A 17451-nucleotide genomic window follows, 5' to 3' on the forward strand; every position below is an offset into this window, starting at 1 on the left:
AAGTAAAATCTTTAAAATAAATAAATAAAATAAAAAAAAATAAAATTAAACTCATAGCTTAAAACTCATTGACATTTTGCTTATAGAGATAGTTTTAAAACTGAAAAAAAGAACTGCTTAAGTTACTCAAAACACAAATTTAATATTTATCACTAAAAACTCACTGGATATTGCTCAGATGCCCTCTGTTTCATTTCAGTTCCATTTGATTATTAAAAAATAAATAAAAAAGCAAAAATGTCCCCTGATAAACAAGTGGTAGAAACCCAATCAAGACTTATTCAATTTATTTAATTAAACTCTATTATCTAATTAGATAATACATGAATTAATATATTCATATAATTTATTACTATAAATATTTTTGAACTACATAACATCTATCCTTGAGGTGTTGCTAATTGTACATCATTGAAACATATTCTGACATTTTTGATTTTATAATCTACTTATTAATCCATCCATCTTTTTTTAAAGACTTTTATACATTTTAAGTGGGAATATTTGAAGACAATATCATATTCTTGACTTTTTTTCATTAAAGAAATGCCTAGCCGCTTGCGTTCAGAAAGAATCCTTGTGCTGGATGTGTTCTCTGTCTGGAGTACACTTGTGCTCTGTGGTTCCTTATCATTTGAGAGCATGGAACAAAATGTTTTTTGAACATGGACAGGATTGTAATCTACCTAATGACTGGTTGAGACTTTACCTTGAATTTCAGCTCATATTCTTCCCATTGAGAGTGGGCACTTCTGAGGTTTCTGTAAATGTTCTATTAATGAACCAAATGTCTCTTAAAAAATTGCAAACTTTTCTCTTTACAATTTCCTGTATTGACTCCCCTCTGAAATTTCTGGCAGTTTTCACTTGCAATATTTACCAATAATTGTCAAAAATAAAAGAACAAGCTAATTAACTTCTATTGTCTTTTTTTTTTTAAACCAACTCTTACACTCCTACCCCTGTTAATATAGACTTGGAGGAAATTATGTGCATCATATCACTGTTTACTTCTCTATCCACCAGTTCCTAAGACCTACCAGGACTTAATAAATATTTGTGACATGAAATATTAAATGATCTGTTACATAAGATACTTCATGATCTGGCCCCAACCTCATTTTATTTATTCTACCAAATGTCCTAGATCCCAAAACAATTATGGTTTCTTTCTTTATGTATTCCCTTAGCAGTAAATTTAAACTTTTACTTTCTATCTTCTGTAAGATGGAAACGATATTAATAACATTATCTACCACAAAAAGTTCTCATAAGGTTTAAAAAATGTTCTACACCTAAGGTACTTAAAATGTTCCTACCACACAATTAATGCTACATTATCTTTGACTGTTATTTCTCTTTCTCTTTGCAGCCTTTGTAGACAAATAATTATAAAAGTGTTAGTGGTGTTCCTGTTATCTCTATTAGGTTGCTGTTTACAATTTGAAGGCAGGTACTAGATAAGGATTTATATTATAAGCGACTATGTATTTAAAGCAGGATCTCTAAAGCAGTAGATTCAATGCAGTAAGAAGGTTCATGGAGCATGTATCTATCTCAATCAGAACACCCACTGAAATAACAACCTGCCAGAGCTTGTTGTGTTACAAAGTCCTGTTTACCCATTTATTCATCTAATAAAAGTACAAGTGATGTAATTATCCAGATCGTGATTAATGCAGAGAATGATGATGCTGAAACAGAGAAGTCAGGTACAATTCATCTTACTACATGCAAACATTCCCAGACTCTGTTTGCCATGTCCATTAGTAGTACGATTTTGAATATGTTATCCTACAGTATTGTTAGTCTATATTTGAAACTTCAAAATGTCTTATCCCATTCTCTCACTGTGATTCATTTGGTTAACATACATTTAATCCTGGTGAAGAAAGTACAAGAATCATATGGGAGAAGCATCAAGAATCTGAAGTACAGGGGTTTGGTTGGTCACCTGCCATCGTAGTGACCAGACTCTACAGGGAAGACACAGAAGCACTTTTCCATTCCTTAGTGTCATTCTTTAGTTCTTGGAAAAATGGCCCAGCTGTGGAAATCTGAAGGCAAAACAATTCTTTCACAAAACAAAAGAGGGTGTTTGGAAAGAATGTCTTTCCTAATCATGCATAACAAGATACCAACAGTCATAAACCCTAATATTTAGTGAAAGACATTTTTTGCGAATGTAATCAATTAGTATTTATTGAAAACTCACTGCATATTCAGCCTTATAGATGCTCAATGGGAGAGAAATATTATTGATGCTACATTTCATTTTGAAATGTAATGTGAGTCATCTTATGAGAGAAACGATTTTAAATAAATGAGGAAATGAAAAGAAAACATAAAGCTAAAACAGTAAGTAAGACTAATAAAATTAATGCTCTATAGTTCTGGACAGATGCTAGTAATGGACTATTAATTTGATTTTTCTATCAGCCAGAACAAGGAGCAAACAGCCAGAGAAAAAAAGACTTAGAAATTTCATGTTAGCCATATTTTTTAAAACAAAACTTAAAGAAAAACTGTGAAGACAGGTGTTTTATTCTCTTTTATATTTTGTCCTCTTTTATTCTCTTTATACCAAAACTGCATTATTGAGTATATACAAGTATTCCAAAAATACGTATTGAATTAGGAGGTAGGCTATTTTTAAATTTGGAACACTTGATATTAAATCTCACATATTACACCTTTATTATTTTTTATTTTTTTAAAGTGAGTTTCCTTTTTTTTTTTTTTTTTTAAGATTTCTTATTTATTTATTTGACAGAGAAAAGAGATCACAAATAGGCAGAGAGGCAGTCAGAGAGAGGGGGAAGCAGGCTCCCCGCTGAGCAGAGAGCCCAATTCAGGGCTCGATCCCAGGACCCTGGGATCATGACCTGAACCAAAGGCAGAGGCTTAACCCTCTGAGCCACCCAGTTGTCCCTGTATTACACCTTTAAAGAAATAACCTCTATAGGAAGATGAAATCTATCTTCAGACATCCATAACCACATTGTTAACATTGTTGCTTCCTTCAAAAAAAGTAATTAAAAAATTAACAAAATAGCATTAGTTTAATTTTAGAGGTTTGGTTTTATTATTTATGGTAAAGAAATATCTCACTTCAAAGGCCAGGTATAAGGTCTTAACTTGTCTTATAACCAGTACTTTGAAGTGAGTAACTTCTTTTTTTTTTTTTTCCCTAATAGATAAACTCTGCTCCTCCATTTCTTCTAAGACATATCACAATCAATTTAAAGTTCAATGAATGCTAATGAAGAGCCAGGGATAAATCTAATTAAATTTTGTGCCAATGTAGCATTCTGATAATTGCTTTTAATTTGAAAAAAAGAAATAATTCTCTCTTTCTCTCTCTATTGAAGCAAATCACAGCACAGTAACATGTCTTCTAACCCTCAATATCAGGGAAACCGAATTTTCTAGAGCTTACCATCCTACTCTCTCTTTATTCTGGAAATTCCTAGGTAAATACATCCTGCTAGCTTAATAATTTATATTAAGACTCATACAAGGGATCCAGAAATGGCCCAAATCATAGTACCACAACATAGGTAAAGTTACAAAAATTCAATATCCATATCCCTTGCCAGCGGGAAGGGAAAAGCCCCTCCAATCAGGAGCTTTTCATTCTAAATATTAGGGTTAACTGGGTATTGCTATGTTCTTTTAAACTTTCTCATGTGGATGACCATAGGGACATTGCCACCTGGAATGCATTATAAAGGTTAACATAAAAAGCATAAGGAGACAGGGGGAAAGGCCTTCTACCTCACCTCTTTTCCTGTTTTCCTTGACCAAACAGCTGAGAGTGTTGATCCTCTTAAAAAAAAAAAAAAAATCTGATCAAGATCTATTCACTGAAATTGATAAAATGCTCCATTACCTCAGGATCAAAGGGAAGTCAAGAAAAAATTACACGTAAGGGGACCTGGAGAGTCCATTTGAAGCCTATCAACAGACAGGTGAGTGACAGACCAGGATACAATTGTAGAGCCATCAACCTAACTGCCTGTGACATCTACCCTGGACCCGTGTTCTGCCACCTGGAGAATATCATCTCTCAGCAAGAGCACCTGGGAACTGTCAGTCATCCAAGCCCTGAGAATTAAGAGTTATATTATAATTGTCTCCATTTCATAGCCTTAGTCGTCAATGAACTGGAAAAGTGCTAGACTCAAAACAACTTGTTTTTTAAAGGGTTCTAGGACATAAATAAAACAATGTGATTTCTTATGGTTGTTAAGATAGAAATGCAGAACAAACTGTATTGAACCTTACCAACAATAGTATATTAATATAGTATAATAGTATATTTTATTTTTAATGGTCATTCCTAAAATACTATCTGGATCATTATTAATTGGTATCGAAACATTATCAATATTGCTTGATAAATATAGAACTATATAGCTAACTCTACTGTAGGGACATTTTCTGTACACACAATTGGTTTTTACCAGTTTCTCTGCTTTAACAACATATTTTCTTAAATCACAAACCAAAAATTCAATAACTTTTGAATGAGTCTTGAAGTTATGAGGTTTATTGAAAAAGCCTCAACTCCATTAAAATAAAAAAAAGAACAAAGCAGTTCATTTGTTTTTGTTGGCATTATGTTTCTCCACTATAGTTTGTTGATTTCTTTTAAATGCTATCCTTTTTAAGGACCTTTATTCTAATAGTGATGTAATGTTAAACCCAATGACTAATCTTGAAAAGAACACAAGTTATTATTATATTAACAGGCTCACCAGATCCTTTTTTGATGAAAATGAAGACCATTCTCAAAATGGCCTAAATAACCAAGTTTTGAATGCAAAAAGAAACTAATCTGAAGCCACAGGTTTGAAGCTGCCCTTTATACTTGAGGTGACCATCAGAACCACTTATGGATGTATTTGATTAGTGATGAATGGTAGCTTACAGTCCATAGCATTTCATACTTCAGAAAATGTTTTCACATGTGCTATACCACTGGATCCTTATAATAACTCTAGGAGACAGATTCTCATGCTGTTATTTTCTTCATATGTGGTCCTCTCTTTAATGCTAATGGTAGCTCATGAAAGTCAGATTATTAATTTTTCTTAAGCACAGTCCCACAGTTAGTCAGTGGTAGACCTGGGGATTGTTTGGGTTCAGACCCTTGTCTCCAAGCCTCTGCTGTTTAACTCTGCCTAGCTGACTTAACAAAGTAGAGCAGATTGACTGCTGTTGTCACAATGTAGTAATTTGTCTCTTGGCCCAAAGGTGTTCCATAGTTTTGTTACCTGAAGTTTACCTATCGCTACAATTTATAAGTTTTACATAGCCACATAAAATATTTTAAATTCTAATTTGGCCAACTTGATGTTCCAAAGCTGCCTGCATCTCTCTCAGACTCCAGAGGATTCCACGTGCTGTCTCAAGATCGATGGCATTTTCCTCTATTTGCTTGACAGAGAAACAAATATTAAATACGTGGCTTATATTTTTCCAATAGCATGCATTCTAATCCTGTTAATGACAAGAACTTGCTGGTTAAATGCAACTTACAGTGCACTTGTGCTACAGACGTTCTTCTCCAAGGATTTGCCAGATCTTTTCCTTTGCATCTGATTTGGTATTAGCAGTTTGCCTTTGATTTTCTTTATCTTCCTTTTGGTTATAACCACTTCCCTTGTAAGGCTTATCACAAACCTACCTCTGTTTGCCAAAATGATTATGTTACCATTGCACTGCTGTTCCAAAAACCACCATCCGTTGAACTCCTCCTAGGTTCAGCCAGCTGGTACTCCCTGACTCAGATCACACCCAAACAGGCTTAACTATCCTGTGTTTCACTTCCTCAAATCCTGTTGTCCTCACCCTGCTACCCAATCATTCTCAACCTAGTACAGAATTTCTTCAGCATCTTTACAGCTGTACTTTCCATATCTATTCCATTCCCTCTTAATTCATATTTACCATGTTTTTCTGATTTATGGTATGAATGGATTTGTTAGTATGTTACACTAACAAACAGCTTCATATGGAAAAGTATTGGCTGCTAAGTTGTATCTTATATTTTTATATTTTATATTATATATAAAATATTATAAATATTTATATTATAAATATATATTTTATATTATATGTTTTATATTTATTATATATTTTATATTATAAAATATTTTCAGATTGCATTTTTTTAATTATATCTTTTTATACTTTATCTTTTGGAATTCTAAACTCTGTAGAATATAGAATCGCATTAGGTGAGAGAATTTTGTTTGACGGGAGTTACATTTTGAGATCGCCCTGTTTAGAAAAAGTGTGGTAGTGTTGCTTGAATGGAATCATCGTTTTTGAAAATGTGGAAGAAGCCATTGACTTTTTTCACCCAGAATGGCTTCCAGTGATGCTGGTGGTTTAACCAGTGATTAATGCCATTGTGTGTACGTCAACAGAAATGCTTAGTCCCAGATCAGATGGTTTAAAGTGTAACATTTGAGAGTGAAATCTAATTGACATTTTTCTTCCAGTCCTAGAGAACACCGGAAAGTTTGTAGTAAGGCAAAGTCCTTCTTGGAAAGCTGCTTCTTCAGATAAATTGTAATTTGTGAGTATAGGTGGGATATTGGAAGGGAAGTCTGGGCACAGGGAGGATTTCCACCAAGCACAAGAGTCCCTTAAACAATATTGCTGATATTGGGTGGCATCCATCCTCTTTTTCTTCACCACAATCAGAAACTGCCTGCTTCATTATTGGACAGCCTCCTGCTGAGCCTACTAGGACCTCCTTGAACTTCTGAAACTTGTGATCCTCCTTCTGTCCAATGGAGTGACAAATAATTAGTTGATTTCTTTCTCTACCACCAAACGTCTTTAAAGGAGTGAACAGAAGTATTCTTTCTCAGCCACCAAGCCCCATTCTCCTCACCTCGTAACGCTTCTTTTATGCAATGCACTTTGGCTTTCTCCCCAGTAAAAATACACTAAGTATCCTGAAACCAGCTGAGGAATTCAAGTTAAAAATCTATTATTTAAAAGAAGAAAGACTGTGAGGAGAAAGTAATGGAGAACTTTCTAGTGGGTGGCATACAAGTGTTGGAACGGAGTGGAATTTTAATGCTCCTCAAATCACTAGAGTGACAGCTGCTTTCCTAGTCTGCTCATAAAGGTAGTCTCCTTCAAAACACTAATCTTCCATGGCATCTCCCATACTGGGAATACCAGTAACGCCTGGTCAGCTATTTCTGAGTCAAGGATATAAACCTCTTGATTGAACCTCAGAAGAGAATGTTTTATTCCTTCTTTCTCCATATGGCATTGTTGGCTTTATCCACAAAGACCATTAGAAATAGTCACTACGTCTTGAGAAGTAGCCAAATCAGGCCTAAGTAATGTTGCTTGAGTAGAAGGAGGAGGAGGAGAGAGGAAGGGAATGTTGAGAACACTGAAACCATACCCCTCAAAATAATAAATGAAGGACTTCCTTTCTTCCACAGAGCCATGCCTTTCTCTCATGCCCCATTTCCTTAAAGCTAATAAACCCTAATGAGAAAGCAATGTCTGTACACTTCTGTGTTATACAGCTCTCCTTTCTCACTTTGACTCCCTCCAGTGACTCATTTGTTCCACTCACTACAAATGCTCACTCCTTCCGGTTTCCCCCTTCTCCTTTTGTCATTCATTCTCATTTATCTGATTCCATCTCTCTTTCCCTCTCCCTCCCTCTCTCTCTCATTCAGAGATAAAGAAAGCAGGACATTTGTACTTCATTATCATTCCCTCAGAGAAGACTGCCACATGAGTGACAGAAAAAGAAAAGGATAAGAGGTTGTCATAATGCTTCTTGAGTTTGAATTGTCAATCCAACAAATTAATAGCAGGAGCACAGCATGGAACATATTGACTATTGAATTATAATACTGTGTTCTCCTTGTCGGATTTTCCCTCTTTCTTTCTCTTCCCCAACACAAAATTAGTTGCTGTAACTGTAACTATAGTTGCTATGACCAATGGTGTCTTCTAAGATGTGTTCACTTTGAATTTCTATACTCAGATTCACCACAACTGTGACCACCAGTCTCATAGGGACTTCTGGCCACTTTTCTGGAAGGAAAAGCAAAAAACAAACAAACAAACAAACAAAACCTTAAAAAACAAACAAACAAACAAAAAAACAAAGAAGCAGTGCAATGTGAAACCTCTCCCACCATAAGTCAGAAGAGTGACTTCTGGTCTCTTCTATAAGATGCTTACTAAGGGACAGTAAGATCTAGGAGACACAAAATAATGACACCTACCTTGCAACCACTTTTTTTCCACTTTAAGGTTCAAAATAGCAGAAGTAGTATAATGCTTTGTAAGTTTTAAAGCTCCAAAGTATTTAATTTACCTATTTATGATTCATTGACAATGTGCTCATCAAAATGATGTTTGCTGTGGGTGATAGTGTATTGAAGAGGACTTCAAAGGTTTTTGTTTGTTTGTTTTGTTTTTTTAATAGAAATTCAAGGGTTGCCAAGAATAAAAACAACCCACACTACACAAATTCTAAGTTTGCTCCCAGCTAGAACTTTAGAAGGTGTAACTCTCCTCTAGGGATGCCAGACCTGATGCATTTACTCAGGCTTCTATCCCAGTGTGGTTGATGGGATTGTTTATATGAACTAGAAAACTTTCCACTCCCTTCCATAACTATGGCCCAAAAGGAGTAAAATGCTATTTCATCACTTTAACGTTTTAAAGATGGAATTAGGTCTGGCCTTTCTTAGTGGCCAGAATTTATTTTATTCTCCCTTCAAAGAAAGCATTTGGCAGGAACTAATGTACAGAAAAGACAAAAAAGACAGACATTAAACACTACAAGATGTGAATTGAATGGTTAGGGGATAATTTGCAGATCTTGCTGACAAGAGATACACATGATAGTGGGAAACAGCAGAGAGGTTTGGATTAGCTGCATGATGAAGGAGATGCTCTGAGAGGATGACAGCAGAGGACTTGCAAACTTTTTCTTTTCTTTCTTTTCAGGACGTGTTTGAATTGGGTTTCTTGGACAGTGGTTCTCATACTTTAGGGAACTGAAGATCTCAGGACATCCTATTGTTTCCTAATGCACAAACACCTAATCTTAAACAGAAAAATTTGGGTGGCGTGGCTGGCTCTGTCAGGGGAGTGTGTGACTCTTGATCTCGGGGTCATGGGTCTGAGCCCCACATTGGTTGTAGAGATTACAAAAATAAATAAACTTTAAAAAACTGAAAAAGCAAGTTTCTTTGAATGAGCTACAAGTTAGAAATAAGAGAATAAATTTATATTTTTAAAGAACACAGTATCATCATAAAAAATGCCAATGACAAGTAGATCAGCTTATTATAATACTACTGACTTTCACAGACCATGATTAAAGTATCATCTCTACTTTTGCTTCTTAATCTCAAATCGGCCTTGATTCAGTGGCAGGAGGAATTTCTGTACCATTAAAGATAACTGGCCCAGGTAGACTAGAGTATTTTGGAAATATGCAGTGTTGAAACTACCTAAGACAAATGCCGTGGATATCGTGCTCGTGTTTTTGTTCCCAAAAGTTGTAGTGATATTTGCACAACAGTGAGACTTGGGAATTGGTGGTTTTGTCCAAACCACCATCTTCACTTGCCTGACCTATTTCAGTGGTCACCTAAAATGACAGATCTCCCGACATCAGCCCTTGCTCTCATAAAATCAAATCTTGTAGTGTAATCAAGGGGATCTTTTTTTCTAATTTTCTCCATTTTGTTGACATATAATTCATGTACCATAAAACACACTTCTTAAAAGTTACATTTCAGTCAGTTTCGGAGTATTAGCCGACTTGTAGGACAATAACCACTGTGGGATTTTAGAGCATTTTCACCCTTGTAATGTCTATAAGCATTTACCACTTTTGGACTTTTTATGTAAATAGAATCATATAATATGTGGTCTGTTGTGACTGGCTTCTTTTTCTCAGTATGATATTTTCAAAATTTATCTATGCTGTACCTTGTACTAGTATATCATCCCTTTCCATTACTGAACCATTTCTCATTGTATGAAGATACCACATCTGCTTATCTGTTCATTAGTCGATGGCCATTTAGGTTGCTACCACTTTTGGGTTGTTATGAATAATGCCGCTGTGACATTTGTACACAAGTTTTGTATGGACATTTGCCTTTGATTCTCTTGAGTAGATATTGAGAATTAGAGTTTCTAGGTAATACGGTAACTCTCTGCTTCGGATTTGGAGGAGCTAGCAAACTGCTTTCCAAAGAGATTGTATCACTTTATATCTCCATCAGCCATGGGGGCATGTCAATATCTCCATATCCATGCACTTGTCAGTGTCCCACTTTTTGATTGTAGTCACAAGTGGATGTGAAGTGGTACCTTATTGTGGTTCTGATTTGCATTTCCCTGATGACTAATGGTGTTGAGCCTCTCTTCATGTGCTTATTTGACATTTGTACATACTCACTGGAGGAGAGCACTCAAAACCAATTTTTTAAAAATTGGGTGTTTGTCTTTTTATTATTTAGTTGTAAGGGTTTCTTTATATTTTCTAGACAAGAGTCCCTTATCAAACAGATAATTTGCAAAAAAAAAAAAAATTTTTTTTTCCATCCTGTAGTTTCTTTTCGCTTTTTTGATAGTGTCCTTTGGAACACAAAGACTTTTAATTTTGTTAAAGTCCAAATTGCCTTTTTCTTTCTTTTGTAGTTATGATTTTGGTCATATCAAAGAACAATTACCTAACTTAAGGTTATGAAGATTTACTCCCATGTTGACTCTGCAGAGTTAAATATATATATATATATATATATATATATATATATATATATATATATATGCTTGTGACTCTTGTATCTAGGTCTCTGAACCATTTTGAAATAGTTTTTGTCTACAATGTTAGGTAAGTGTCCAGCTTTATTCTTTTTCGTATGGATATCCAGTTGTACAGCACTATTTGTTGAAAAGACTGTGCTTCCAATACTCTTGTTTAAAATCAATTGGCTAGGCATGTCAGGGTGACTCAGTGGGTTAAATATTTGGTGTCTTTGGTGGCTCAGGTCAAGATCCCGGGGTCCCAGGCTCCAGCCCTGCCCGCTCAGCAAGGAGCCTGCTTCTCCCTCTCCCTCTGCTGCTCCCCTTACTTGTGCTCTCTCTTTCTCTGTGTCAAAAGAATAAATAAAATTAAAAAAAAAAATCGATTGAACAAAAATGCAAAGGTTTATTTCTGTACTTTCAATCCTATTTTATTGATCTGTAGCTCTATTTTTATAACAGTATCACGCTATCGACTATTGTAGTTTTGTAGTAAGTTTTGAAATTGCTAGGTTTGAGTCCTTCAAAGCAGTTTTTTGTTTCTCTTTTTTCAAGATTGTGTTGGCTATTTTGGGTCTCTTGCACTTCTAAATCTAAATGAGTTTAAGCATTGACTTGTCAGTTTCTGCAACTAAGGTATAGAATTTGAGAGGGATTATTGTTGAATTTGTAGATCAGGTTTTTTTTTTTTGAGTATTGCTATGTAAACTATATCAAATTTTCTAATTAACGAACACAGAATGCCTATCCATTTTAACCAGGTTATTTTTGGGTTCTTTCAGTGATATTTTATAGTTTTCTATGTGACTCTTGTACTTGTTTTGTTAAATTTATTCCTAGGAATTTTATTATTTTCGATATTATTGTAAATTGATTTTTTCTTAATTTTATTTTCACATTATCATTGTGTTAGTGTAGATTAATATATTTTCCATATTGACCTTCTATCACACAAATTTGCTGGGCTCTTCATAGCTATAGTACTTATTTGTGGACTCTTTAAGGTTTTCTACATTCTTTGCTTGTTATTTATTTTCCATTATGGATAGCTTTTATTTCTGTCTCTTGCTTAATTCTTTTCGCTAAAAACTCCAGTACAATTTTGAATAAAAGTAGCAAGAATGGACATTTTTGTCTTATTTCTGAGAGTAAAAGAAAAGCTATCAATCTTTCACCTTTATGATGTAAGCTATAACTTTTTCATAGATTTCTTTTATCAGATTGAGAATATTCCTTTCCATTTCTGGGATGCTTTTAGTGTTTTTAATCATGAAAGTGCATTGGAATTTGCAAAATGATTTTTCTGCATCTATTGAAATCATGTGGTTTTGCCATTTGTTATACTAACATGGTGTTTTACGTTGATTTTTGTATGCTGAAACAAATCTGCACTCCTAACACAATCCAAATTGGTCATGATATAATTTACACACACACACACACATGCGCACGCGCTCACGCGTGCATGCACATGCGCACACGCGCACTTCTAGATTCATTTTGCTAGTATTCTTTGAAGAATTTATGTCTGTATTCAAAACAGATATTAGTCTATTTCTTTATGTGTTGTCTTTTACTTTAATATCAAATAATATTGGCCTCATGGAATGCAGTGGGATGTGTTCCTTCTTCTTCTATTGTTTGAAATGGCTAGTGAAGGATTGAAGTTAATTGTTCCTGAAATGGTTGGTATAATTTACATTAGAAGCTATTTGAGCTTTGATTCTCCTTTGTGGGAAATTTATTAAATATTAATCCAGTCTTTCTAGCTGTTATATGTATAACCAGATTTTTAAATTATTTTTGAGTAAGTTGTGGTAATTCCTGTCTTTCTAGAAATGAATCCAATTCATGTAGGTTAGCTCACTTTTGGCATATAATTATTCATAGTATTTCCTTATAATCTTTTTTATTTCCCTAAAGTCTATAGTAATGTACACTCATTTATTCTGTATTTTATTAATTTGTTCCCTTTCCCTTTTGTGCTCTTGGTTAATCAACCTAAAGTTTCATCGATTTTGTTGATCCTTTCAAAGAAAATTTTTGGTTTTGTTGATTTTCTCTAGAATTTTTCTGTTACATTTTTATATATTTCTAATATGGATTTTTTTTCTTTTTTCTACTTCCTTTGTACTTAGTGTAGTATTCCAGGCTTTTAAATGAATCCTGACACTGTAATGTCTCTCTACAGAGAACATTTTAAAGGATAAATGTATGAATGAGGAACAAATGTGTAGAAGTCTCATTGTCAACTCTGCATCAATTCTTTTTACAATAATGCCAGATAACAAGGAAAGTTAAACATACCATAATCAGCAATTGAAATTGAAAGAGCTAAAGTTCATTATATTTGGCAGACAGAATGCTGTGAAGATTTGTCAAGTAGGAAAGAATTAGTTCTTATACAGTCTTTTTTTTTTTTTTTTAACTAGAAGTACGTATTCTAGAAGAGACCTATTTTGAATGTCTTACTTAAGCTAAGCATTTTCCTTGCTGCTTCCTGATCCCTACTGTGTCCCTCTCACCATCAGAGGTATTCCTCTTAATAGCCTTCCCTCAATTTGTTTCTAGGTTCTGTCAAAGGGAAGCCCAAGTCAGAGCAAATTCTATTATAGAAAGAAAGACTTTAAAAAGAAGCAGATCAATCCAACATAGCAAAGAAATTCTCTAGAGATTTTAAAGCTGAGAAGAATTTGTCACTGGATCTTGATTGACGGTCAATGCTAAGAAATGTGCAGGTGTCTTGCACATTCTATTAAAAACAAGAGGATGCTTTTCAATTATGTTAACCAATGTCCCTTTAAAAAAGTCTGAGGAAAAAAATGGTAATTCATGGTTCTGTAATCAACATTTCTTTACTTCAACAGGGCACTTCAACAATAACACCACCACCAACAACAAAAGGTTAACAACTTAAAAAAGAAAAGTCATATAATAATGAATATATTAGTATTTGGGTCAAAGAAATTACTTAGAACAGAGGACTTATTAATCCACAGGTTTGTTTTTTTCTTAATAAATGAATGACTACATACACACACATATATACAAACATATAATGAATACAATTAATATATGAAAGACATGAAATATAAATGGTCAAAACGGTCAAGTGAAATGAAAAATAAAAATTTCCCTGACTCATTTATGTAACGGTGTTTGCACGCATACATAAAAGCCATTTTCATATAGATTCTCTAAAAATATGTATCTTACCATATGTGAAAATAGAACAAGTGATTTTTGAAAGGCTATACAACAAAGATCATAAATTATGTTTTAGTAGGCTATTGAAATACTTTTTATCCTAACTATAAAATGTTGTATAGTTTTATTATAAATGTTTTGAAATTCAATACTTCTTGAAACTGATAATCATGATGAAGGTGTGAATGGCTTTAAAGAAGTAGCTGTGTGGAAGCAGGATGGCAGAACATTGGCTTTATTCTGGCTGGAAAGATAGCCACAATGAATATGTCATTTTCTTATAGAAACTAGGAATGGGGATGTGCCATTTTGGGAAGATGTTCCCTGAATAGAATGACAAGTCATAGAGTTTGTATTTTTGATAAACAAATTTGATGAATGGTCTTAGGTAAGAGAGAAATGTAGCATAGGAGGTCAGAAGACTATAAAAAACATTAACATTAAACCATAATTTGTTTTATCCTATAAGCATAAAAATTCATTATTTAGATGTATTACAACAAGCCCATCGCCTCTTAAAAATATTATTTTATGCAAATGGTGCCAGTTTTTCTTGGGTGACCCTGGTGTTTTTATATCCATTAATGGATTAGTGATCTCTCAGTATCCATGCCTAAGGTTCATTTTAAGTCTAGAGATAGTGGAGTAGAGATTTACAGAGCTGCATCCCAGAAGGGGCAGAAAGCCAGGCAACATTTATTTTATTTTATTTTATTTTATTAAGCTTTTATTTGTTTCTTTGAGAGAGAGAGAGAGAGAACAGGTCGGGGGAGGAGCAGAGGGGGAGAAAAGCAGACTTCCTGCTGAACAGGGAGCCTGAGACAGGGATGAATCCCAGAATCATGACCTTAGCCCAAGGCATACACTTTACAGACTGAACCACCGAGGAACCCCCAGCAACACCTATTTTATTCTTTTTCTTTTGTATGAATTTTTTTCTTTCTCTTTAAAACAATATTATAACATGAGTGTTCTGAGCTAATTGCAGTATTGTCCCATAGAAGAAACCAATTGGCAAGGAGAGGATTGTGTCAAAATTTCTTACTGAGTAATGGACCAGAATTTTTCCCTTTTATAAATTAGTTGCTGGGAAGAAAAATAGGAGATATATTAGTATTTAATAGAATTAGATGCAACTAACCTGCCAGCTCAAATTGGATACATTTAGGCAGTACTAGTTAGATTTTAAGACTGAATGATGAAGTCAAATTGAAAATCCCCAGGTTTTCAGAATTCTGAGCCTCGGTAATCATATACATGCTTATATGTATATGAATGTTTGTTGAATGTACGAATGAGCTACTTAGCTATTAATGATTTACTTTAAAATAAACCACAAAATACATGGACAACTTTTTCCTCCCCCTTTGGGGACTTTTTTTTAACTTACTCATAAACTTAGCAATATATAAAACATTATTTGTTGGCATTTATCTACTAGCATTTATTTTTTAGTTGGGAGAGGGATTTAAATATTATTTATTGAGAATTAGAAGAGCATCACACAATATTTAATGTTTTTAAATTTATATTTATCTTTATTTTAGATCTTATTTATTTATTTAAGAGAGAGAGAGTGAGAGAGATCAAGAAAGTGGGGTGAGGAGCAGAGAGAGAAGCAGACTCCTCATTGAGCAGGGAGCCCAACACAGATCCCCAAACCCTGGGATCATGACTTGAGCTGAAGGCAGACACTTAACTGACTGAGCCATTCAGGAATCCCTATTTCATAGTTTTAAATGCCTCACATGCACATATGGGCACACTGGAGCTTCATAATTATCTAATATTTAGAATGCATCTTTCACTGAACCAACTGAATCATTTAATTTGCTCAACCATTTTTTTTTTTATAATATGCAATTTTCACACTAAGAAATACATGGATTAATGACAAGATATTATGCACTAAAATTTTTCAAGGACAGAGTTCCAAATAATTTTTTGAAATATGTGTTTGGATATGCTTAAACTTGAAAGTTTTAAACTAGTGTTGACTTTGCCATTGTCATGTATGAAAGTGAAATGCACACACACACACAAAGTACAAATCACATGGGAAAAGGTCTGTATTATCTGTATTTCACCAATAGTGACAAGCACTTAAAATTTTTTTAATGCTTATGGGGTGCCTGGGTGGCTCAGTGGGTTAAAGCCTCTGCCTTCGGCTCAGGTCATGATCCCAGGGTCCTGCGATCAAGCCCCACATCAGGCTCTCTGCTCAGCGGGGAGCCTGCTTCCTCCTCTCTCTGTCTGCCTCTCTGCCTCCTTGTGATTTCTGTCTGTCAAATAAATAAATAAATCTTTAATAAAAAAATTAATGCTTACTATCAATAAAAGTGGGAGGATACATTCTTGACTGAACCTTTTTATTAGTGTTTCATTAGAGGGTTAAGTAACCAGTATTGAAGAGTACCCTGCCTCATCAATGAATTTCGGAAGTTGAATCATCCCATTTAGTGATGTGGCCTGGGATACAGGAAACAAGACTAATTTTCACAGTTCTTTGCTTCTTTCAGATGTTTGAGATTTAGAAGTTTAGGGATGATGGAATGTCTTTTGCACATGACCATGTCAAAGAATCTTATAATGGTGGGACTGAACTTTGATACCCAGTCCAGAATGTCTCTGAGACAAAAAGATACACTGTAATTCAGGAATAACGTGTATACTTGGATGCCCAAATTTAAACATTGTAGAACTCCAAGTATGATAAGTTTTAAGTGTAGCCTATTCATCTCCTTTTTGAAGAAACTGACATCTAGAATGGGCTAATGATTGATCTGTAGCCAACAACCAAATTATTAGAAGCGCTGCCAATGTTTGGCTGGCTCTCTTTTCCAAAAACTATACTTTTATAATGGAAAGAGTGTTGGAGGAAAGAAGACCTGAGAGTCACTATGTATTGACTGTGTTTATGAATTAACCAAGCAGTGGACTGGACCCTAAATTCAGTGAATGAGGCTGAAGTTAAGTAATATAAAAATTAGTCTTAAAAATCTTTTTCCATCATCTGAAATGTTTAGTGTGCATGAATAAATTCAATTTTGCCAGTTTTTCCTCCAGTATTAGAACAGAGTACTATTTCTTTGGCAAATATAAAAGAAATAATTGAATAGGGTTTAAGTACCACTTTACACAAAATATGCAAGGCTTTTGAAGTTTACTTATTGGTTATTAATAACTAAGTTAAGTTAAATGTACATGTAGTGGGTTTCTTCCATAATATGTTTGTGTGATCCTAAGAAAGTAAACTAACAGTGTTTAATTCCATTTTTAAAATCTGTAACTTCAGTTAAAAAAAAAAAACAACTGGTCTTTATTTTTTTAAGTTATTTTTAAAATATTTTTTAAATATTTTAAGTTATTTTTTAAAAAATGCAATGCTATTCAGTTATTAACTAAAATGGTAGACTAAAG

The sequence above is a fragment of the Mustela putorius genome, unplaced genomic scaffold (assembly GCF_011764305.1).
Source record: "Mustela putorius furo isolate JIRA1106 unplaced genomic scaffold, ASM1176430v1.1 tig00000129_pilon_pilon_pilon, whole genome shotgun sequence".
NCBI lineage: Eukaryota > Metazoa > Chordata > Mammalia > Carnivora > Mustelidae > Mustela > Mustela putorius.